Source organism: Trachypithecus francoisi, unplaced genomic scaffold, assembly GCF_009764315.1.
Source record: "Trachypithecus francoisi isolate TF-2019V2 unplaced genomic scaffold, Tfra_2.0 Lachesis_group15, whole genome shotgun sequence".
Lineage (NCBI taxonomy): Eukaryota > Metazoa > Chordata > Mammalia > Primates > Cercopithecidae > Trachypithecus > Trachypithecus francoisi.
Window position 1 is genome coordinate 108,265,680 of NW_022681460.1, and position 25,861 is coordinate 108,291,540.

Here is a 25,861-nt window from a genome sequence, read left to right on the forward strand (position 1 = left end):
TTTTCAATTTAACCTATGATCCATTTTGAGCTAATTTTTATGAGATGTGAAGTTTAGGTCAAGATTTTTAGTTATTATTATTTTGCCTATGAATAGCCAATGGTTCCAGCATCATTGGTGTAAAGACTGTCCTTCCTCCATTAAATTGCTTTTGCACTATTGGCAAAAATCAGTTGATCATAGATGCCTGGGGCTATTTCCGCGTCTTCTCTTCCCTTCCATTGATTTAGGTATCTACATCTAAGCAAACACCATGTAGTGAGGATGACTGGAGTTACATAATGTCTTGAAACATGGTAGATTGATTTGTCCCACCTGATTCTTATTTTTCAAAATCGTGTTAACTATTCTAGTTTCTTTGCTTTTCTGTTCACATTTTGATATAATCTTCTCTCCATTTATTTTTAAATGCTCTGCTGATATTTTGAAATTATTGCATTAAATCTGTGTGTCAATTTGAGCTGAAATGGCATCTTTACAAAGTGGAGTCTTTCAATCCATGAAAACACTATGCTTTTCCATCTATTTACATCTTGGCCTTTTTCATCAGCATTTGATAATTTTTACCATACAAGTCCTGTTAGATGCACACCTAAGGATTTCCCTTTTTTCTGGGTGATTAAAATGGTATTGTATTTTAAGTTGTTTTTATGTGTTTACTGCAAGAAATTTAGAAATTGCTTCTTGCAATGCGATTCATATCCTGCGACTTTGGTGAACTAACTTGTTGGTCCACAAAATGTGTGCAGGTTTTACATTTTTGGTATTTTCTATATAACCATGCAATCCACAAATAAGGATAGTTTTATTTCTTTATTTTAACCTGTATGCCTTTTATTTACATTTCTTGTCTTATTGCACTGTTTAGAAATTCCTTACTATGTTGAATAGAGGTGGTGTCTTGTTTTATATTTAAGGGGAAATCATTCATTTGTATCATTACACACAATATTACATGTAGGTTTTTTGCATATATGCTTTATCGAGTTAAGAAAACCGCTATCCTTATTTTTTCTGAGAGCTCTGGTTGTGTGTCAATTTTGTCAAATTTTTTCCTGCATCAACTAATGTGAGCATGTGATTTTTCTTCTTTAACCTATCAGTATAGTGAATAACATCAATTGATTTTCAAATACTGAATTAGTATTGCATTACTGGACTATTCCTCATTAGGTTGGGGTACATAAATCTTTTTGTATATTGATAGATTCTATTTAAAAATATTTTAAATAGTGTTAATTCTATATCAGGGATATTGATTTGTAGTTTTCTTGTTTCTTTTGTTACTTTCTTTGTCTGGTTTTGTGATCATAGTGGAATGGCTTCATAAAATAAACTGGAATGTGTACCACCACCTTCCACAAAGCCTCTGTCTGTCACCTAGGCAGGAGTACAGTGGTGCAATCTCGGCTCACTGCAACCTCCGCCTCCTGGGTTCAAGCAATTCTCCTGTCTCAGCCTCCCGAGTAGCTGGCATTACAGGTGCCCACCATCATGCCTAGCTATTTTTTGTATTTTTAGTACAGATGGGGTTTCACCATGTTGGCCAGGCTGGTCTCAAACTCCTGACCTCAAGAGATCCACCGACCTCGGCCTCCCAGAGTGCTGACATTATAGGCGTAAGACACCACACCTGGCCCACCTTCTATTTTCTAAAAAATATTTTGTAGAATTGGTATTAAATGCTTTAAAAATATGGGTAGAATTCTCCAATGAAGCCATTTAGACCTGGAGATTCCCTTGCTGGGGGCAGGGGGTGGGGGGGGGGTGTTAAATTATGAATTAAATTTTCTTAATAGTTATAGGGTTATTCAAATTATCTATTGTATATTGGGTGAACTGTAGTTTGTGCTTTTCAAGGGAATTGGTTTAAGTTGTCAAATGTATAAGTGCAGAGTTGTTCAGAGTGGTCTCTTATTATCCTTTTAATGTCTGCAGGGTCTATAGTAATATTCTCGGCTTCTTTCCTGATATTGTTAATTATTCCCTTCTTTTCTTTTTCTATCATCTTTCCTAGAAGTTTGTCATTTTCTTCTATATTTTTGAAGAACTAGCATTTCTCTATTGTTTTTCTATTTTCAATTTCATTGACTTTTGCTCCAATTTTTATTATTTCCTCTCTGCTGCTTGCTTTGGGTTTATTTAACTCTTCTTTCCTTGTTTTTGTTTGAAGTGGGGGCTTATATTATTGATTTTAGAATTGTCATTCTTAAATTGAAAGCATTTTAGGGCTATACATTTCCCTCTAAGGACTGCTTTAGCTGTGTCACACAAATTTGGATACATTGTATGTTTATTTTCATTAAGTTCAATGTCATTTTTAAAATGTATTATGAGACTTCATTTTCAACTCATGGATGACCAAGAATTTTACTGTTTAGCTTCCAAGTGTTTGAGATTTTTTCTCTTCTCTTTACATCATTAATTTCTAGTTTGATTCTACTGTTGTGAGAGAGCACACTCCAAGATTTCACTGTCTTTACATTTGCTGACATTTATTTTATGGCCTAGGACGTGGTCTCTCAAGGTATATGCTCTATGGGCTCCTTAAAAGAATTTGTATTCTGCTGTTTTGGGGTAAAGTGTTCTGTAATTGTTGATGACATCCTGTTGGTTGATGGTGGTGAGTTCTCCTCTATCCTTCCTTACATCCTATATAGTCATTCTATAAATTGTTGCAAGATGGATATTTAGGTTTACGATCATAATTGTGGGTTCATATATTTGTTTTTCTTTCCATTATATGTGTTTTTGCTTCACAGATTTTACAGCTCTTTTATTTGATACAAACGCATTTAGAATTCCTATAAATACTCTCCTGGGTTCTTACTCTCCTCTCTGATGCTCTATCCTCAGAATGACAGGTACCTTGGTCCCTGGACCCTCAGTTCCACTTCCCCAATACAGGGAGTACTCCAGGCTTCACCTGAGTTGCCCTCCTCTCCTCATGGAAACGCTTAAGGCAGTAAGCTGGGGCAATGAAAGGACTCACCTCCTTTGCTCCTGTCAAGGATTGCTGTCCATCTCTGTTTGATGTACAGTGTTGTGCAAACCATTATTTCATGTATTTTGATCATCATGCAGTCACTTAAGATGAGAGGTTAAATCTGGTCATTATTACACCATCTTGACCAGAAGAAGATGTCTGACTTTATTTTTTTTTAAGAATTACTAGAAAAAAAGACAAGCCCTTTGTGTTTTTGTTTTCTGCCATAGACACACGTTATTATTCCCAGTGGCAATAGTTAGAATTTATTTAGCACTTTTCTCTGGGTCAAGCATTGTGCTAAGGAATGTTTACTTATTATCTCATTTAACAAATGTTTAAATGTAACTTAGGCTTCATGGTTTCCCCCATCTCTAAAATATTATAGTACATTTTGTTTGGGAAAAGACTGCAATGTCCTAAATAAAAGGAGTTAACTAAATGAAATACAAACAATCTTGATACAAGATACCTTTCCTCTTATTAATAAATGGACTATTATTATTATTATTATTATTATTTTGAGACGGAGTCTCGTTCTGTTGCCCAGGCGCGCAGTGCAGTGGCCGGATCTCAGCTCACTGCAAGCTCCGCCTCCCGGGTTTACGCCATTCTCCTGCCTCAGCCTCCCGAGTAGCTCGGACTACAGGCGCCCGCCACCTCACCCGGCTAGTTTTTTTGTATTTTTTAGTGGAGACGGAGTTTCACCGTGTTAGCCAGGATGGTCTTGATCTCCTGACCTCTTGATCTGCCCATCTCGGCCTCCCAAAGTGCTGGGACTACAGGCTAGAGGCACCGCGCCCGACCTGAACTATTATTTAAATCCTGTATATCATTTGTGTACCTAGACATTCATCTAACCTAAGGCTGTGGGACATTTTGAGGAAAAAACCTAGCCTATATTGAACCTGATTAACACTCTTCACTCTTCCCAACTGTATTTATTTGCTCAGCCCTCACATCCAATGAGCCTCAGGCGAGAAAACACATCCTAGAAGCAGAGTCCAGATTTAAAACTGATGCTGAGCAGCAGTGACTTCCAGAAAGTTCATAGGCACCGACAGTAGCTGTTCTGGCCAGCTGAACTGGACAAGGAGTAACATGTCTGTTCTTTTTAACTTTCGAATATTTGAATTCTATTTTAATACTGTGATGCACGCTTACCTGCAGGCCCAAGATTTCTTCTAGTCTTTACCTGGTAATTTAAACAACAGATAAACCTGATGCATTTTTATACTTCTAAACAAGAAATCTATCAATAACATATAAGGGCAGGGATCATCGCAAGTGAACTTTTGTAGGAAGAAATACAGAGAGATGCAGAAATATCATAATGCTTTATCTATTCAAATTATATTGCGTTATTTTTCGCTTGACCTTTAGCCGAATATCCCTAATTCTTGCCAATATTCTTTACAGCTTTGCCTCTGTTATTTCCCCTATTGTAAACCCTATGAAGGCAGGGGCTGTCTAGTATTGATTTTTCAGTGCCCACTGAAGTATCTGACACATGGTAGATTTTCACTGAATACTGCTTAAATGAGGCTCCTCTTTTCAGACAGTTTCCATGTCAGGGATAAGTGGCAAATACAGGGCACACAGGCTGTCAGTTCCCAATGCTACGTTCACAGCAGACATCACTAATCCATTATGGCACTCCTCCCTGCTAAGTCTATACCTGGGCTCCCAATCAATTACTTCAGACTCCAGGTATCCCACTTTCCAGGGTATCCACATGTGGAATTCACATGTATGAATCCAGCATTCCACACGTGGTCAGAACCACCACATGCTACAAATCACAGCCTCTCCTTCTAAACTGGTTTTCTCAGTGTGGAGATTCATTAAAGAACTAAAAGTAGAACTACTGTTTGATCCAGCAATCCAATTACTGGGTATCTACCCAGATGAAAAGATGTCATTATTTGAAAAAGATACTTGCACATGCACGGTTTATAGTGGCACAATTCACAATTGCAAAATCGTGGAACCAACCCAAATGCCCATCACTCAATAAGTGGATAAAGAAACTGAGGTATGTATATATATGATGCAATACCACTTAGTCATAAAAAGGAATGAATTAACAGCATTTGTAATGGCCTGGATGAGATTAGAGACTCTTATTCTAAGTGATGCAACTAAGGAATGGAAAACCAAACATGATGTGTTCTCACTGATATGTGGGAGCTAAGCTATGAGGATGCAAAGGCATAAGAATGATACAATGCACTTTGGGGATTTGGCGGAAAGAGTAGAGGGGTGAGGGATAAAAGACTACAAATACAATGTAGTGATGGATGCACTAAAATCTCACAAATCACCACTAAAGAACTTACTCATGTATCCAAATACCAAAAGTACCAAATAACTTATGGAAAAATAAAATTAAAAAATAAAATAAACTGGTTTTCCATGGTAACAACATAGACATAAATTGTATTTATGTCTCCTTGCATGGCTAAAATAATTTGAAACAGATGTTGTGTAATATTGGCTAATTGAGAAAATGTTTGGGTGACCATGCTGAGATTCCTAAATCCCTTTAAAAAAAAAAAAAAGTTAATTCACCTGAGCAGCCCAACTAGGGAAGTAAACATAATTATTCCAAAAATTACACCAAAAGGCAAAAAAAGACAACAAAAACTACCTCATTCTTCAACCATCTGCTTGTTTCCAGAGGTCTCAGGAGGAGGGCCTGTGAATGATGTAACCAATGTTCCGGCTGAAGGATTCACTTCCTCATGTCTGTATTCTCCACAGTGGGAGAGGAACCACAGCTCACCGCCCATGCCACTGGGGGACTATCAGGATAGACTCCTGCCTTGGGGCTTCTCATAACCAAGTTTCAGCTTTTAGGGGAAATGCAGCCCCTAGGGATTTGAGAGAGTCTCAGCATGGTTACCCAAACATTTTCTGACCTATCCAATGTTACACAACTTCTTTTTTTTTTTTTTTTTTGAGATGGAGTCTCACTCTGTTGCCCAGGATGGAGTGCAGTGGCCGGATCTCAGCTCACTGCAAGCTCTGCCTTCCGGGTTTATGCCATTCTCGTGCCTCAGCCTCCCGAGTAGCTGAGACTACAGGCGCCCGCCACCTCGCCTGGCTAGTTTTTTGTATTTTTCAGTAGAGACAGGGTTTCACCATGTTAGCCAGGATGGTCTCCATCTCCTGACCTCGTGATCCGCCCGTCTCGGCCTCCCAAAGTGCTGGGATTACAGGCTTGAGCCACCGCGCCCGGCTGTTACACAACTTCTGTTTCAAGTTATTTTAGCCACGCAGTGGGACATAAGCAAATACAAGTCACGTCCACGAGGCGAGAAATAGTTAAACAGCAAACAGCAGCTACCACTCAAAGGTCTCCGAATAAATAACTGCTGAATACGTATTCTCCGAAGATTTAGTCTCTGACAGGCACTGCAGAGACTAAGATAGAAAAATATCTATCCACTTGCCTATTTACAACCTTCCAACCTTAAAAGGAAAACCCTGAATAGCAGGTGCAAGCTCCCTAGCTGACAGCACTAAGTAACCAGGTTTAGAATTTAAGTAACTCCACGAATATGACCCCACTGGTGAGTGGCTGAGTTGGGTAGCAGCCAAGTGTAATTAACTCCCAAACCATGCCCTTTCCATTAAGCCATGTGCATCTAGCAATAAACCACCAGTTTGGTTTTCATTGTTGATGTTGTTGTTGATGTTGTTGTTGTTATTGTTGTTGTTGAGACAGGGTCTCACTCTTCCACCCAGGAAGGAGTGTATACAGTTGTTTAATCATGGCTCGCTGCAGCCTTGACTTCCCTGGTTCAAGTGATCTCTCCACCTCAGTCTCCCAAGTAGCTGAGAACACAGGCATATGCTGGGCTACCACACCAGGCTAATTTTAAAAAGAAAAAAATTATAGAAACCCAGTCTGACTATGTTGCCCATGCTGATCTTAAACTCCTGGGCTCAAGTGAGGAAACACATCCTTATAACACATTCTAATAACATTTACCAGGCATCGGGAACTATCAAAAATGACTCATCTTTTCCTTGTTGCGCCTGTTTTGCTTTATGCATCTAGATTTTGTAAGAAATATTTTCCACAAATCTTAAGTACAATTTATATTGTCCCAATTGGATAGGAGTAAAGGGAGGAGGAGAAAAGAGAGAAGAACTGAAGTCTGGTGCTACTTTCCGACTCTTCTCTCACAAATAAGATAAAATCTGTGTAGAATGAGAGGAGAAACTATCACAAAGCAAAGAATGTTTGAGGAATAGAGACCCAGTTCCAGAGAGTTGAGGAGAGTAGTTAAGAACACAGTCTTAATTACATGGACTGAACTCCTAGTTGGGCCACTTGTACTTTGGGAGAATTCAAGTAAGTGATTTAACTTCCAGGACCCATGTCCTCAGCTGTAATGAGGCGATACCACGACCTTTATCGTGAGGATTAAATGAGATAATCCACATAAAGGAAATGGCTACGTAACTGTCAGTGTACAGTAAATCAGAGCTGTTATGATCAATGATTAGCAATCTTGTGAATTCAAAACTGAGCCCAGAGGATAGTCTTTCTTCCTTCTGAACAAAGAATATACCTCTATACCAACCCTCCCATTCACATTGCTTAACAAAGAGCATTCATAGATATTCAATGGGAGTTGGACAGAGGGGTCAGACATCACACAATTGCAGAGCTGCATGGATGTGGGCTGAAATCAAAAGCACAAAAAAAGTCAAATAAACCTGTTGAACCCTGTGTAATTCTAGCAGATCCCTGTGCAATTCTGGTAATAAGATTGGAACTTCATATCCAGGCAGCTGGGTAGAAATTCTGTTAAACGACCATGGCAAGAAACATAAGCACGTGTTCAACTGTAATGATGTGCCAGGGACTGAACACTGTGTCCTACAAACTTTGTCTTTATGGCAATCCTTAAAGATAGACAAAGATGCTATTCAGACTGTCTAAGAACTGAAACCCTGTACAGCATAGTGCTGACAATCAGCAGCAACACTGGCCATGAGTTCTTGGTGAATGTCAGCTCTGGAGTGAGCTCCTGCTTTCCAGCAGCAAGTCACAGAGATGGGAGTAGAACCCAGCTTTGACAGACTTTAGAGGTCAGAATATTTTTTTAAGACAGGGTCTCGCTCTTTCGCCCAGGCTAGAGTGCAGCGGTGTGATCTCAGTTCACTGCAGCCTCAAGCTTCCGGGCTCAAGCGATCTGCTCATCTCAGCCTTCTGAGTAGCTGGGACTACAGGTGCACACCACCACGCCTGGCTACTTCCTGTAAGGAGCTCAGGTTTTTAACTACTGCAGGCTACAACCATTATTTATATTTGCTACAAACTAATTATTAAATGGCTCATTATAAAAATATTGACTAGCTTGACCTAGCAAATTCTCCTATTGCCCTTATAAAACTCACCAAGAAACCTTTTTTAATTTAATTTTCAGGAAGGCTACAGGACTGAGTGGGTTCAGTTGACAGGCACAGGCGTTGCTCTGACACATGGATATACAGATCAGTTCAGCATATCTGGATTATGGAAGGATGAAAGAACTACATATATGCCCAAGTCATATTTCTGTTTCTATCACCCTGGAGGCCAAATTTCAAAAATGGGAGTTTGCCAGGGCTGCGGTACCTGCTAATAAATAAATGGTGAAGAAGCACTTTCTAATGACATATGGGAGACGAGGGGTTAGCTTTGCTCATTATTCACACTTTGATATTTGTATTGAACAGTGCTTATATTCATACCTTTATGTTTTCAGCATCTTTTTATGTAAGACGGAGCGCTGGATGTTGACATTTCTTAATAAGTTAATTTTTAAAAAGACTATGTACCTAATCTTTAAAACATGCCAATAAAGAAATTATAATTCCTTCAGCAAATAAATGTGTAAAAGTAGCTTTTACTTTATTCAGAAATTAGTATTTTCATCATTTGTCATGAAATATCACATATGGATTAACAAACCTTCAGATGCAAATTTGCTGTGAAAAGTTTACATAAGGGCTGTCCGAGGTAAAACAAAAACATGAACAAAAAAACTCCACTTCATTATTTACTCTTTAAAAATGTAGGTGTGCTGCATGTACAGAGACAGTGGCAGAATGTACTAGTTCTCCCGTGGCATAAATCAGCCTTATGTCCTTTAGGCAACAGAGGATGTCAACATTCTATATAAATGCTAAGCATTCACCTCGCTCTCCTCTCCAGTGTCACTGTCCTTGCATTAACACAGAGGGTCCCTGCCTTGCAGACCTACTATGTGCACTAATCGTGGAGGAAAGTCTGCCTATTCAGGATGAAAAGCAATTGCCTGCCACACTAAATCTGTTTCCTAGATTACAATACTAAGCCCATCCCCCTGGAAGAGATACTCAATGAACCAGGTGACTTCACCGTCCTCAATCAACTTCCCAGTGCAGGTGCAGTGCAGGTGCCTGGGCCAGGGAGGTCATCTGCCTCGGAAAAGCTGATTCCGAGCAAGGAATGCTACATCTGTCAGAGACTTGCTCTTTCGTGAGAATCTGAACTGGAACCTGGGACCAAGACAGTGAATTCTGGAGCTGGAATTTCCTTGTGGATTCTTGGCCAAATCTAACACCACTGTAATCCAGTTACATGCCAGCTGAGGCTGCAGAGAAGCAGAAACTGTGAGTAAGCAGGGGAAGCCAGTCTTTGGAAAGGAGGAGGGATCAAGATGCTTAGGGGGAAGAGACCAGAAACTATGCAGAAGAATCAGATGCAAAGGGAAGACCGAAAGAGAAACGGAAGAAAGGTTAAAAGAGAGGCAGATCTCAAGCCGTAGCTTGAGTCATTCCAATACAGCTCCCAGAATTTACCTAGATCCTTTAAAAAAACTTTCCCTTTTGATTCAAATTTGGTTTTAGTAGGCTCAGCTAATTTCATACATTACCCCTAGATGTCAGATTTTCACTGTCTGTGCAAGAAAACATAGGAACACAAAGATACTTTGTTTGTTTGGATTCCCCTAGAGGCAGACAATGAGCCAAGGATTTTAGAACAAGTTGTTCATTTTGGAAGGTAGGAAACAGCAATGGGGAAGGGAGAAATGGAGAAATCAGCACAGGGAAGAAAAAGCATCATTTAATAAAGGATGGACTAAGAAGCCAGATACATAATGGGCCTAGTCATGTGGGAAAACTTTCAAAACATGTGCCTCAGCATTATCCTACCTATGGGGTGAGGGAGCTGGGGTATTTACACTCCAGCTCCCAGGAGCCATTGGTTGAGGGCTGTTCCCTGGAGTATTAATTGCCTCACAATTCTCGTCTCCTATTGTGCATGGGCAAAGCAACTTCCGTAAACCTGGGAAATACTTTCAAACACAGATGCTTGCAGCTAGAAGTCTGCAAGAGCACAAAAACGATGGCAAACCCAGAAGATGAAGGAGAGAGAGTAGCAGTGTGCTACGACAGATAAGATGTGGGGTCACTGATCCCCTGTGTCTAAAGTATAGTCATGCCCTATATATCAATGATCCACAATGATATATGATCAGTATCTGCCTATGCTTGCGGCAATATTTTTGTGTCCCTTTTAGTTGTGCAGAACTCCACTTCCCACCTCATCTTACCATTTCCCATTAGCCTTCAGCATTTGGTTTTAATTCCTCTAGGATCTGATCTGTATCTTACCTGTATTCTTGCCCTTTCGATAATTCTAGCTGTCTTCAGCAGTTCCTCTGTATTCGTCTTCTAATTCAGGCTTTCCAAGGGAAGAATATAACCAGTTTTCCAAAGGAAAAGGATATTCCTGAGGTAGGAATTTATAATCTTGCTTCTGATCTGGGTTGCAAGACATAAAATCTCTTTTGTTATCTCTAACGTCAATGATACCAACAAAAGTAGTGTTTCCTCATTCCTGGTTCTTGGATCATTGTGGAGTTAGCTGGGAGCCTGTCAAAGAAATCTCCACACCCCATACGTGGGAATTCTAATTCAAGGAGGCAGGTTGGGGTCTGGGAATCTTTAGTAAAGTCCACTTGTGGCTCTGCTCCTCAGCCACATATGAGAAACTCCTAGTAAATGAAATCTAAGCCATCTTCCAACTCTACAATTCATAATCCACTAAATAATCAGTTTTGTCTGTTTACCCCTAGCAGTGACCTTAAAAATGGTTTAGACAGTGGCATTTCATCAAAGAGTTATCACTTCATCATGATTGAAGATTTTCCACAAAATGACCAGTCTTCACATTAAACAATGATATCACTATCATCTCTGAATCCAATCCCTTTTTCAGGACTGTAGATAGAGAGATACATAGAGAGAGAGAGATAGAGAGAGAGATACACAGAGAGATAGATAGATTGATAGATTAGACAAGTAGATAGATAGATTAGACAGATGGACAGATAATTAGATAGATTGATAGATTAGATACAGTTGAGACAGATGATATACACAGATGATAGAGACAGAGAGATTCCACGTGCTCACTACTTACTATATGATGTATTTCTTATTCTACATTAGGCACAAACGAGATTCAAGGGATTCTCACCATTGCTACCCCCATCCTTAGGGCTTTACACTGGTGTACAATTCTACCATCTCCCTAGATGAACCATTTATATTTGTTCAGGCTTTGTTCCCAAGTCCCCTCCTCTTCTCCAGATGGATAAAGAGTTATAATTATTTAAGGCTTCTTTTAGGGAAGCAAATACTGAAGTCAAAGGAAGCAGGAATTGCAGAGGTGGAAAGATGTCTTTCTAACAGGCAGCACAGGAATATATAAAGAGCATCAAGATTATCTCCACGATTATTTCCAAGCTCTCCAAATTACTTCCTAGACAAAAATGTTCAACAAGTAGAGTCATTTGTTGGCATCAGGATCTGAATTTTTGATAAGCCATTCTCTCTTCTCGGAATCAGGCATCCTGTACAAGTTTTACATGTTGTACCTCCCGGGCCATTATCCTTTCTAAGTGGCTTTCTTCCAAACTCCATTTGTCCCATGATACTTCAGCATTTACCAGGAGAACTATCTCTGCCTTGTAGACACTAGAAACAAACTCATCCTAATCTAACACAGAGCATGCCTTTAAACCCAACTCCCAAGTAAGGTGGAATTCTGCTTTCGTATGTCACTCTACCTTCCAGCAAACTAATCCGAGGTCATATATTAAGGGTTGCAAGTCTAAAGTTAGAACAGAATGAGATACTTTCTATACACAGCCAAGAACCCTTTAGAAGCCCATTTCCCTCTAAGGTTTGATAATATTCCCAGAGGCAGAAGTATTAGGCTTTCCAGGCAGCTGCATATAAACATCTTCTTTGTTTCTATGTCTAAATTGGCACTTTAAAACTTTTTAATGGATTGGTCGGAAGGCTCCTACAATACTATCTTCCTCACCTTTTAGCCATCAGAACACTTATAAGACTGTAGAAGACAACAGGTACCTGATAAACAATTTTATTAATGAGTGAGTGAATGACTGAATTATATTTACCTTGGTTCTCTATGCCATACATTAGAATCAGCTGAGGAGCTTTTAAAAAAAATCTTGATCCTTAGGCCCCAATCTCAAATAAATTAAATCAGAATCTCTGGGGTCTGGTGACCCCAATTATATACATGTAATTATATATATCACCCAGGTAAGTCTATTTTGGAAAGATAGATGAAAACTAAAAAGAAAAGATCAGCAAAATCATATAAAGAACTAAACTCCTTAGTTTGATATTTCCATTTCAACAGAAGCTATTCACTTCTGAGGCCACTGGGAATATGTGAGAAACAGGATCAAATGAATTATTTAAAGTTATCCCCATATGCTTTGTTGATTGTATTAACAGAAATGAATGCTGGTAAAGTGACACTACTTTGACTACATGTGTGTGTATGTCTACATATATACGTGTGTGTATGTATGCATATGTATATATGCACTCTATATATATCATTATCTGAAAATTCATCAGTTCTTCTTTTGCCACTGTTTTGAATGTTACATGAATTAGATTAACTATTCCGATTATGCAGATAAATTTAGCGTAATGACCTACAATTACTTTAATGGCTTTGAAATTCAGAAGGTAAGAAGACACCGTGTTTCTTCTATTGAGCATTAAATATAAAATGCCTCTGATCGACTGTCATGAAAACCCAATTTTATTGCTATTTGAATTACTCAGAATCAATATCCAACATTAGCCAGCTTGGGGCAGCTCAAACATGAGGCAGCTTCTGAAAGCAGTGCTTCCCTATATTGAGTAATTGTGCTTTGTGTGGGGGATAATGAGCTGTTTGCTACATGTCACCACTTCAGATGCATTGAGAATTAACAACTTTATCTTCCCTTTATATTATGTAATAAAAGGGATTACTTCATAGAGATGAACAATTTCCAAGGTTATGAAACATTCAAAATACAGTTGGGCTCAAGGAATAGCCTCTTCTACAAGAAGAAACAAAGGACAAGACATTGGGTTTTAACTGTTTACACAAGAGAGAAATTTGCTCAACTTACGTTTTTCACTATTTGATAAGTAAATTGCAACCTTGTATTTCCCCAAGCTGAAAACCGCTTAAAGGCATAAATACCACAATATAGGAGTCCTGCAGAAGCTTCACTTAAGGTGATACATTGACTGTAAGAAGTGACACTGCTTGAAGTAATTTTCCAAAAAGCATAATGAGTGGATATAAAAACAAAAGTCAAAACTAACGATAAAATATTAGCCGTTTATTGATGTTCACTTTGTGGCTGGCTCTATGCTAAAATCCTGACTGCATGAAGTCACTTAGATCTCAGAACAAAACTGTGAGGATGGAAATATTACAATTTCTTCAGTTTACAGATGAGGAACTTGAAGAGACCTAAAGAATTTTCTTCCCTTCATCTCCATGCGTACGTGGTAGAACTATGATTCCAAAACAGGCTGTATGCTTTCAAAATGGAATCAGGTAAATACCGGACTATACGTTAATCCCACTAACATGCCCGAGAAGGAGGAACAGAGAAACAAAGTCAAATGCCCTGGAAAACATTAAAGACCTCAAATGCCTGTCAAAAAAATACTGGATAAATTCCACTGAACTCAGTGACGTACTTCATAGAGAAACTCACACGTGTCAGCCTGTTTGACAGGTGTATCAGGGACATTTGTAAGTAGACACATTCCTCATTCCTACCTTAAGGAAGGAGGAGGTAGAAGACCCTATCCCAAATTCATATTGAAACCCAGTATGGCAGTAAAACTCCACTCAAGCATAGGTCCCAAGAGCTGTTTGTACGGTTCCCTCTCCCCTCATTAAAGTTCTGGCTCAGGCTAATAAATCAGTGTACAATTTGCATATAATCCAGTTTGTGCCCTGTGCTTCATCTGGTATAGGTGGAAGCAGCAGGGAGATATGAAGGAAAAAAAAAAAAAAAAAAACAACCAGTAACAATTGTAAAATGAAGACTAATGAGAACCTGGATACGTAAGAAAATATTCTTTAGATAGTTTCTATTAGGTTGATGCAAAAGTAATTGCGTTTTTTTCTTCTTTGTTTGTTTGGTTTTGGTACTGAAAGAAATGGCAAAAAAATGCAATTAATTTTGTGTTAACCTATTATTACCTTTTAGAAGTGACCAGAAATGTCCAGTCTGCAGGTTGGAGGATTGTCAGAATTGCAGGAGCGTGAGTCTCACCTCTTCTTTCTGTGGCATTGTGATTTCTGAAGGCAAATGTATACACATGTGTGTTTTATAGATATTTATATGTGTGTGTGTATGTGTGTGCATGTGTGTGTGTGTTATGTGTGTGTGTGTGTGTTATGTGTGTGCGTGTGTGTGTTATGTGTGTGTTATGTGTGTGTGTGTTATGTGTGTGTGTGCGTGTGTGCGTGTGTGTGTGTTATGTGTGTGTGTGTTATGTGTGTGTGTGTTATGTGTGTGTGTGTGTGTGTTGTGTGTGTGTGTTGTGTGTGTGTGTGTGTGTGTGTGTGTTGTGTGTGTTATGTGTGTGCATGTGTGTGTGTGTGTGTTATGTGTGTGTGTGTTATATGTGTGTGTGTGTACGTGTGTGTGTATGTGTGTGCATGTGTGTGTTATGTGTGTGCGTGTGTGTTATGTGTGTGTGTTATGTGTGTGTGTGTGTGTGTGTGTGTGTGTGTGTGTTATGGTGTGTGTGTGTGTTGTGTGTGTGTGTTATGTGTGTGTGTGTGTTCAGTCCAAATACCTGAAAGTCATGAGGAACTCTCATCGTATGTCATTATTTCTCTGGGTCTGGACTGCCTCCCAGTCTCCGGGTAGCACACAGGCTGTGCCATTAGAAAGTGTTAATTGTGTCCTGAACGCGTCCTTTATTTCCCTCCTCAGCCATTTATAGCACAGCCAATAATAATTCCCAAGCCACCCCCAAATCATCCCACAGACAGAACTTGGTGTTCCTTAAAACTAGCCAGATATATTAGGTACCCTGGTAGGGAACATAGCAATTACGTAAGTTAATGATATTCAAAGATACAAGTTTTAAGAAGCAGCAGTCACTGCAGAAGGAAGGGAAAATGCACAGGCAAGCCCAGGGGGCCAGTCTAGACGCTGATCAGCAAGCTTGTTCTCTGGGCAGGCACACCTGTTTGAAATCATGGTGTTTGCTGACACAGTGGAATATGACCAGGAAAGCAGCTATGTACATTATAGGCATCCTTCCCTTGTCTCATTTTTCACAAGAACCTGAACATGTCCAGGCAGTGTACTTTGATTTCAGTTTATCTAGGGCTAGTTCCACCTTTACCTACTTGGGAATGGGAAGAGGTAAAACAGATCTTAAGACAAGTCGTGATTGTATCTCCTTTGCAAAGTTAAAAAAAAAGAAAAAGATAGCCTTTTATTTTTATTTGTGTTTTCTTTTTAGGCAAATGCAAAAATTTGCTTTTGCCTCTTTACAGCTAGTAATGTGAAAGCACACTACTTAAAAACCTAATGGGCGTGTTACAAAAAACCAGAGTCACAATGAATTCAAAAATTTCCCTTACTGTGGTAGGGGGTAGGAAACAGTGGTATTCTAGAGCAAACGGGTGAGATCTTGCTATGCATGAAACGCAGGATCCATTTTTAATAACAGTAAAAAAGGAAATTTACTGCCCCCTCCTGGCTCTGTGTAACAAAGTTCTCTCATATTTAACGCTGAATAACATAATTATGTAGGAGTCAACACCGAACAACTTTCAGTTCCTCTCTCTTTGCCGAGAGAGAGCAAGGGTGATTTGCAATGCTGAAAGGATAATGAAAGGGCCAGTGTTATTATTTAACATAAAAAATACATTTCCTGGTTTCCCTCAAGTGTTTATCATCGGATACAGGGAACAATATCAAACTGAATTACCAAGTATCATCTCTGATAAATCAAATGAGAAACACTGCTGGAAAAAAGGCAAACAGTATTGTACAACCCAATGCTTGAAGAGCACACACGGCCCCAGAAAATGGCTTAAAATGATAGAATTTTCAACATTTTTGGTTCATTTATAGAAAAGGAAAACAGGGAAATCTACCCTGAATATGGAGTTTTAGAAGAACTAATCTCAACTCTTTTTTTAAAAGTGAAAGCAAATTTATTAAGAAATTAAAAGGAATAAAGAATAACTACTCCATAGGCATAGCAGCCCCAAGAGCTGGCGGTTGGCTATTTTTATGGTTATTTCTTGAGTATATGCTAAACGGGGTGGATTATTTCTGAGTTTTCCAGGAAAAGGGTGGGCAATTCCCAAAGCTGAGAGTTCATCCCCTAAGGCTGAGACCCACTGGGCTGTATTCCCAGTAGGCTGGGCATTGTGAGTCACAGGATGAGATAGATGGTCGGCACCAGGTACAGGTCACAAAGACCTCGTTGGTAAAAAGACGCCATACAAAGCTAGCCAAGGCCGGGCGTGGTGGCTCAAGCCTGTAATCCCAGCACTTTGGGAGGCCGAGACGGGTGGATCACGAGGTCAGGAGATTGAGACTATCCTGGCTAACACAGTGAAACACCGTCTCTACTAAAAAAATACAAAAAAAAAAAAAAAAAAAAAAAACTAGCCGGGCGAGGTGGCGGGCGCCTGTAGTCCCAGCTACTCGGGAGGCAGAGGCAGGAGAATGGCGTGAACCCGGGAGGCGGAGCTTGCAGTGAACTGAGATCCGGCCACTGCGCTCCAGCCTGGGCGACAGAGCGAGACCCCTTCTCAAAAAAAAAAAAAAAAAAAGCTAGCCAAAACCAAGAGGGCAACAAAAGTTACTCCTGGCTGTGCTCGCTACTCATTATACACTAACTGTAATGCATCTGCACGACAAAAGACACTCCCACTAGTGCCATGACCGTTTACAAATGCTACAGCAATGTCAGGAAGTTACTCTACATAGGTTTGGGGGAGGGAGAGCGTTAGGAAAAATAACTAATGCATACCTAGGTGATGGGTTGATAGGTGAAGCAAATCACAACGGTATACATTTATTTACCTATGTAACAAACCTGCAGATCCTGCACATGTACCCCAGAACTTAAAATTAATTAAAATTTTTAAAAAATGTTACCTTATATGGTCTAATTTGAACTCTTAAATGTTGACTTTGAGGCTGTCTTAGTCTATTCAGGCTGCTATAACAAAATTCCACAGACTGGGTGGCTTCTAAATAACAGACATTTATTTTCTTACAGTTCTGGAGGCTGGGAAGTCCATGATCAAGGTGCTGGTATATTTGGTGTCTGGTGAGGGCCTGCTTCCTGGTCCATAGAAGATGCCAGCCAGGCGTGGCGGCCTACGCCTGTAATCTCAGCACTTTGGGAGGCTGAGGCGGGTGGATCGCCTGAAGTCAGGAGTTTAAGACCAGCCCGGCCAACATGGTAAAATCTTGTCTCCACTAAAAATATAAAAATTTGCTGGGCATGGTGATGTGCACCTGTAATCCCACCTAGTGAGGAGGCTGAGGCAAGACAACCGCTTGAAGCCGGGAGGCGGAGGTTACAGTGAGCCGAGATCACACCACTGCACTCCCAGCCTGGGTGACAACAGTGAAATTCCATCTCAAAAAGCAAACAAACAAACAGACAAACGGAAGATGCCTTCTCACTGTCTTCATACCAGGACAAGGCAAGGAGGTCTGTGAGGCTTGTTTTATAAGGGCACTAATCCCATTCATGAAGTCCCTGCCACCATGACCTCATCACCTCCTAATACTATCACCTGGAGTATAAATATTTCAACATAGAAATGTTCAGGGTACACAAATATTCAGACCATAGCAGAGGCAAATATCTACTTCTCCCAAATGGTTAAGTGAAAATCGTGCTTGCCCTCAGCAATGGGACAAGATGGAGGCCACTTCCAACTTCCCATTTTCCTGATGGACCATGACTGGGTGAATGTTCTGTATTTGGCCAGCGTGTGGAGTTGGGAACAATGGTGAGGACCCACTGCAGGACACACAGGTCAGTAAGCTAAGATCCTGAGTACATAGTTGGAAGACTCTCCAGAAGTCTAGGTGACCCTCATCACCAGGTTCCTATCTAACAGCAAAAAATATATATATCTTCACATGAGACAGATGCAGCTTTCTGTAAGTCATTCCTTGTTTTCAAAATGAAACTCTTGGCTCCTCAAAAATATTAATATATGTACATAATAAAATTAAAATAAAGATCACAACATACAACAGTGCTCACTCAAGACATCCCCTACTGCTATCCACTTCTCCAGAGGAAACCAGTGATTTGTGTTAGAACCTTCCAGAAATGCTATGCACATACAAACACAATGTATATTTGTATTATTTTTTCTACCCAAATTGAAACCTATAATATATAACATTTTGCCCTTTTGAATGTTCACCAATAATGTATCTTTGAGATAACTCCATAGTGGTATCTCCAAGTTTTTACCTTTTTAACCCACAGTTGCATGCTGCACTCAATGTTATAACCTGCCTATACTCAATGAATCCTCACAACCACTCTGACACAGTAGGTGCCTATATTAAATCATAGTCCAGGTAAGAAACATGAGGAAACTGCTTGCCCAAAGCCACACGGTATTAGCGGGAGAGCCACAATGTAAACCCCAATGCCCAGGCTTTTATCCACTGTATTACACTGCCTTCCTAAATATTAGCGACTCCCGAGTTTTACAGAGCATTAGCAACCAAGACAAATGGGTTGTGAAAACTCTGGTGTCCACATCACCACTCATGGGACATTGCCCATCCCCTCCCCAAAGGCTTGGCAGCTCTCCGGTCCTTTCTGCTTAGCACTGATAGGAGCTACTTAGGGGGTGACTAATAAAGTGTCAAATACCAGCACTTGCAGAACTCCTGTCTTGCCTAGAAGCAGAGGGCTCCCTCGTCCCCAACCACAGATATTCACTCTGCCCCACAGGGGGCCAGACCAGGCACAGATGTCAGTGTGCGAAAGCTACATTTGCATTTCTTACTGATGAATATTGCAGCCCATGTACCCATCTGGCCGCTGAGATAAATAATGTAAAAATGAAGATATGGCTACATAATTCATGTAGTATTAATGAACAGGGCCCTTAATTCAGACTGCTCCCACAAATCATTTAATTATGGGTTGTACAACTGCAAGAGAGACACAGAATTTTAGCCATATTTAAATGGTTACCAGTTGCATATTTTCAAGTACACAAGACAGAAACTTAAGGACCTCTTGATTATTCTATAGAAGTCTGTAAGGTCTCATTAATATCACACAAACATGGTACTGAGTATACGAAAACTACTTGTTAGGGCAAAATGCCATGTATTTATCTACATGGTAAACATTCCATCAGTGCAATATGCCACTTTCATCAGAAAGGAGGGGATGGAAGAGAATGAGACGTTTCCAGCTGCTCTGCAAATAACATACTTCCTAAGGACGTGGCCAAGATTACTTAGAGCGACCTCCTCACACCTCTTATAAACGCTGCTGCCAAAACTAACAAGGAAACAAAAACAGAAAATAACGAAAGTTGGCGAGGCTGTGGAGAAATGGAAACGCTTAGGCACTGTGGGTGGAAATGCAAAACGGTTTAGCCTTTTGGAAAACACAATAGTGGTTCCTCCAAAACTTACAACTAGAAATACCACATGATCTGGCAGTTCCATTTTTGGGTATCTACCCACAGGAATGGAAAGCAGGATCCCAGAGAGATATCTGTGCAACTGTGCTTATAGCAGTATTATGCATAATAGCCAAAAGAGAAAAGCAAACCAAGTGTTCATCAATAGATAAATAGGAGGAAATACTGTTTAACCCTAAATAGGAAGGAAATTCTGACACATGCTGTAATATAGATGAACTTTAGCACAGGGTGAGGGAGCAGGAATGGATTTGGACTTGAGCAGGGATGTGGAAATGTGGAAGCCAGGTGAGGTCTCATTATTTTGGGGGGAAAATGTGGGTTGGTGGGGGGTGCTTATAGGCCTGTGAATGGATAGGCCTGTGAACGTGATTCCTGAAATGATTGAGAATTTCCATGCCCAAACGGAAGCAGCTGCAGGGCCAGTGGTTGGGTCAAAAAATAAACTAATTAATTAAATAGAGTAATTAATTAAATAAGACAGTCACAAAAAGACAAGTACTGTGTGATTCTACTTATGTATGAGGTACCGAGAATAGGAACATTCACAAAGACAGAAAGTGGAATGGTGGTTGCCAGGAGCTGGAGGGTGGGAAGAATGGAGAGCTGTTATTTAACAAACATAAAGTTTCATCTTGCAAGATGAAAAAGTTCTGGAGACTGGTTATACAAAAACGAATGCATTTAACATTACAGAACGGTATGCTTAAATTTCGTTAACACAGTTTGTTGTTGTTGTTGTTGTCATTGTTGTTTTTTTTTTTTTTTTTTTTTTTTTTTTTTGTTGAGACGGAGTCTTGCTCTGTCGCCCAGGCTGGAGTGCAGTGGCCGGATCTCAGCTCACTGCAAGCTCCGCCTCCCGGGTTTACGCCATTCTCCTGCCTCAGCCTCCCGAGTAGCTGGGACTACAGGCGCCCGCCACCTCGCCCGGCTAGTTTTTTTTTGTATTTTTAATAGAGACGGGGTTTCACTGTGTTCGCCAGGATGGTCTCGATCTCCTGACCTCATGATCCGCCCGTCTCGGCCTCCCAAAGTGCTGGGATTACAGGCTTGAGCCACCGCGCCCGGCCTTGTTTTTTTTTTTTTAGACGGAGTCTCGCTCTGTCACCCAGGCTGGAGTAAAGTGGCACAATCTCAGCTCACTGTAACCTCCGCCTCCTGGGTTCAAGTGATTCCCTTCTGTCAGCCTCCCTAGTAGCTGGGATTACAGGTCCCCGCCACCATGCCCAGCTAATTTTTGTAGTTTTAATACAGACAGGGTTTCACCATGTTGGCCAGACTGGTCTCAAACTCCTGACCTCAAGTGATCCACCCGCGTTGGCCTTTCAAAGTACTGGGATTATAGAAGTGAGCCACGGCACCCGGCCAACATGATATGTTTTATGTTAAGTGTACTTTACCACAATTACACTTGAAAAAAAAAAATGTTACATAAAGCAAACACTGAGGTATCAGAAGAGGCGGTGTTCTACTGTTCATTGTGCACAGACTATGGCTGACCACCAGGATAAAAGATCCATATACGTGAACTCATCTTAGCCCTCATGATCCTTATGTTAAGTAGGAACTAATATTGTCCCAATATTAATGTACTTGGAGCTTCGAAACCCATTAACGTCATGGTAGCATCATGTCAAGGTAAAATGGATGGATTCTGCAAAGAGAGGGAATGAATCATGGTTCTGATAATCACTTATGGGATAAACTTCAGCAACATCCTTAATCCTTCACGAATACCTACCTTATCACCTATTTGAAGACTAAAATGAGTGAGACACTCAGGAATGAAGCTCATGTTTCCAACCATTCACGTGTGAACCCCCCACCCTGGTCTCCCTAGCTCTTCCTGACACATGTCTCCTTCTCAACAACTATTCTCCAGCAGCACCCCTCTCACTGCTGTTTCTCCAACATACCATGCTCCTTCCAGCTCAGGGCCTCTGCTCTTGCTGTTCCTCCTGACTGTAACACCCTTTCCTGAATTATCCCTGGCAGGCCCCTCTTCAACACGGAGGTCTTGTATGAATCCGGTCTTGCACTGTTATAAAGATCTACCGAGAGTGGGTAATTTATAAAGAAAGAGATTTACATGGTTCACAGTTCTGCAGGCTGTACAGGTAGCATGGCTGGAAAGACTCAAGAAACATTCAATAGGGCAGAAGGCAAAGGGGAAGCTGGCAAGTCTCGCATAGCAGAAACAGGAAAAAAAGAGCGAAGGGGGAAGAAGTACATACTTTTTTTTTCTTGAACAGTCAACAGTATTTCATTAAGTATCCAAGGTGATAAGGACTACAATTACTGTCATTTACTAAATCCTTACCCTGTGTCAGATATTTTGCTAAGCATGCACTTTACTAACATTTTGTCATTTATTTATTTTATTTTTTTGAGATGGAGTCTCACACTGTTGACTGGGCTAGAGTGCAATGCAGTGATCTTGGCTCACAGCAACCTCTGCCTCCCAGGTTCAAGCGATTCTCCTGCCTCAGCCTCCTGAGTAGCTGGGATTACAGGTGCCTGCCACCACCCCCAGCTAATTTCTTGTATTTTTAGTAGAGACGGGGTTTCACCATGTTGGCCAGGCTGATCTCGAACCCCAACCTCAGGTGATCCACCCGCCTAAGCTTCCCAAAGTGCTGAGATTATAGGTGTGAGCCACCGTGCCTGGCCTACATTATTTAATATGCACAATAACCAGAAGAATTTGGTACTTTAAAACACCACATTTTGGCCGGGTGTGGTGGCTCATGCCTGTAATCCCAGCACTTTGGGTGGCTGAGGCAGGCGGATCATGAGGTCAGGAGATTGAGACCATCCTGGCTAACATGGTAAAACCCCGTCTCTACAAAAAATACAAAAAAAAAAAAAATTAGCCAGGCGTGGTGGCGGGCACCTGTAGTCCCAGCCACTCAGGAGGCTGAAGCAGGAAAATGGCGTGAATTGGGAGGCGGAGCTTGCAGTGAGCCGAGATCATGCCACTGCACTCCACCCTGGGCGAAAGAGTGAGACTCCATCTCAAAAACAAAACAAAACAAAACAAACAAACAAACAAACAAAACCATCATTTTGAAGATGAGGAAACTATGCTTTAAAACTTTCAAATTATTAGGCATAGTTATTTTAAATTTATTCCCTGATGGTTTTAACACTGGGGTCTTTTCTGAGTTTAATTGATGTGATTCCTTTGTCTAAATGGGTTATTTTTTCCTCGTTTTTTTCTCTTTTAATATTGAATCCTAGACATGAAGGAAAGCAGTCAAGACTGAAGTAAATAGTATTTTTGCATAGAAATATGTGCATCTCAGCCAGGCACTATGGTTCATGCTTACAATCCAACCACTTTGGGAGATCAAGGCAAGTAAATCCCTTGAGCCCAGGCGTTCAAGACCAGCCTGGGCAACATGGCAAAGTCTCATCCCTACAAAAAAATACAAAAATTAGCCAGGCACATTGAAATATGCCTATAGCCCCGGTTACTTGGGAAGCTGAGGTGGGAGGATATTTTGAGCCCACGTGGTTGAGGCTGCAGTGAGCTGAGATGGTGCCACTGCACTCCAGCCTAGGCAACAGAACAGGACCTTGTCTCCAAAAAGTAAAAAATAAAAAAAAAAAACCCAAAAAGATAAAGGAAAAAAGAAAGAAACATGCACGTCTCTTCTGCTAGTGTGTTCATGTGGAGACTGGAGTCAACCTCGTTGTGAGTTTAGCTCATTTGGGATTTTCTTGTTACTATGGTTACCTTCCGTGAGTGGTACACACTCTTAAACAACCAGACCTTCTGAGACCTCATTCACCATTACAAGAACAGCAAGGGGGAAGTCCATTCTCATGATCCAATTGCCTCCCACCAGGCTCCTCCTCCAATATTGGGGATTACTATTCAACATGAGATCTGGGCGGGGATACAAATTCAAGCCACGTCAGGTCTCCCTTCAAATGTTGCCTCCTTCAGGGTGGTTTCACTTTGGAACTAATTGTTCTCAAGACTGTCCAACCGTGAACCCCTATCACCACCATCAGTTACTCTTACTTGCACTACCTTGTGGATTTTCTTACATCTTACATAGACATTAAGTCCTGTCTAATGAAAGATTTAATTACAAGTTTTCAAAACTTGTAATTATCTTTTTCAGTTATAGAGTTACTTCCTTATCATCTATGTCCCCCACTAAAATATACAAGTTCTAGTGTATTTATTAAAGACAAGGACACGTCCATTCCATTCACCATTCCAACCCCAGCACATGGAATAGTGCCAACATACCTACCATATGGAAAAGACCAATATATAAACATTAATTGCTGCTATTATTTCATATTGTGAGTTTCTACGGATGAGACAATGGAAGCAAAAGACGGTGACATCTTTGCAAGGAGCTCAGTGGTCAGGTCTTCTGTAAAAAAAATACCTACCAGCTTGGATAAGAAGTAACCACTGGCTCTAAAATTAGACAAAGAAATGCACCTGTTCATATGTTCAACGCCAGATCTGCTCTAGGCAAGGGCTATCCCACCAAACACCGTCTGGGTAAATAACAAGAAGGCCTGAAGGACCCACTATTTTCTGCTGGGTCCACGTTGAGAATTGCAGCCCCCGAACACATACTAATGACACATCCCTGGTACCGCAGCTTTATCAATAACCAAACAATGTGACTGGCACTTTCAACTGGTTTATCGCTTGTCAGCTCTGAAGAGACACTTGCTGAGCTGACAGAGAGAGTCGATCCAGGATGTGACATGTAAAAAAATCACTATATTTCTGGATTAAAAAAAAAAAAAAAATGACTTCGGCATCTCAGGCTCACAGGCTATCTTAGTTCATCAGGTTGACTATGCACAATTTTTAGTTGTTAAATCTCTGCTTCTAAACCTGCAAGTTTGGAATTTTTGAGTTTAACATAACAAGTGCCAAAACATGTCATGCAGGTCTGCCATTCTGCTCTCAAATTTCTTATGCTGTTGTAGAAAAGACTCTGTGGGAAGATGCACGGTTCAGTAATACATCTTGAACTATCTTATGCGCCAAAAAGGGGAGATTTATCACAAAACTGAAAAGTTCAAGGCTTCTGGCTCAATTAGATGCAAGTACTGACACTCAAATAATGTCAGAAATGGGTATCTTTTTTTAACATTTTGCTTTGCATTCACACTGGCTTTCCCCACCATCTTAGTCGGGTTGCTGTAACAGAATACCATAGACTGTGCAGCTTAAACAACACACATTTATTTCTCACAGTTCTGGAGTCTGGGAAGCCCAGGATCAAGGCACTGATGGATTGATGTGTGGGGAGGGAACTCTTGGTTTGCACACGGCAGCCTTCTCACTGTATCCTCACATGGTTGAGAGAAAAGACAGAAAAGACAGAAAGCAAGCTCTTTTGTCTCTTCTTATAAGGGCACTAATCCCATTTGTGAGGGCTCCACCCTAGTGATCTAATTAGTTCCCAAGGACTCCACCTCCTAATATCATCACATTGAGAGTTAGGATTTCCATGTATGGATTTTGGAAGGATACAAACATTCAGTTTATAACACTCACATAATGTCAACATGACCATCAGTTATCCCAGACTTATATGTTTTAGTTTCACAGCCCCAAGGGAAAAAGAAATCCCTTCCCAGCACAAGTCTAACTGGATAGAATTGGGTTACATGCCCACTGGCGAACAAAACATCAAGGCCAGAGGAATGGAAAATGCTGATTGAACAAGACTGAGTCATGGGCAGATACCTGGGGTCCAAGGGCAGTGTTAGTCCTGTCTATAAGAAGGACTCAGACAATTGCTCAAAAGATTCTGAGACAA

The 25,861-nt window shown here is 40.6% G+C and overlaps 1 protein-coding gene and 1 long non-coding RNA gene across 5 annotated transcripts in view; both read right to left on the reverse strand.

Annotated features, from left to right (window-relative positions):
- The window catches only part of RBFOX1 (RNA binding fox-1 homolog 1), a 2,535,170-nt gene that overhangs the window by 978,410 nt on the left and 1,530,899 nt on the right, over positions 1-25,861 (reverse strand). The gene's annotated exons all lie outside the window — the stretch shown is intronic.
- On the reverse strand, positions 3,676-6,835 carry LOC117097685. The gene is made up of 2 exons (XR_004443028.1): positions 6,163-6,835; positions 3,676-3,726 (listed from the first exon to the last, which is right to left on the reverse strand). It is a non-coding gene; the product is annotated as an uncharacterized LOC117097685 (long non-coding RNA).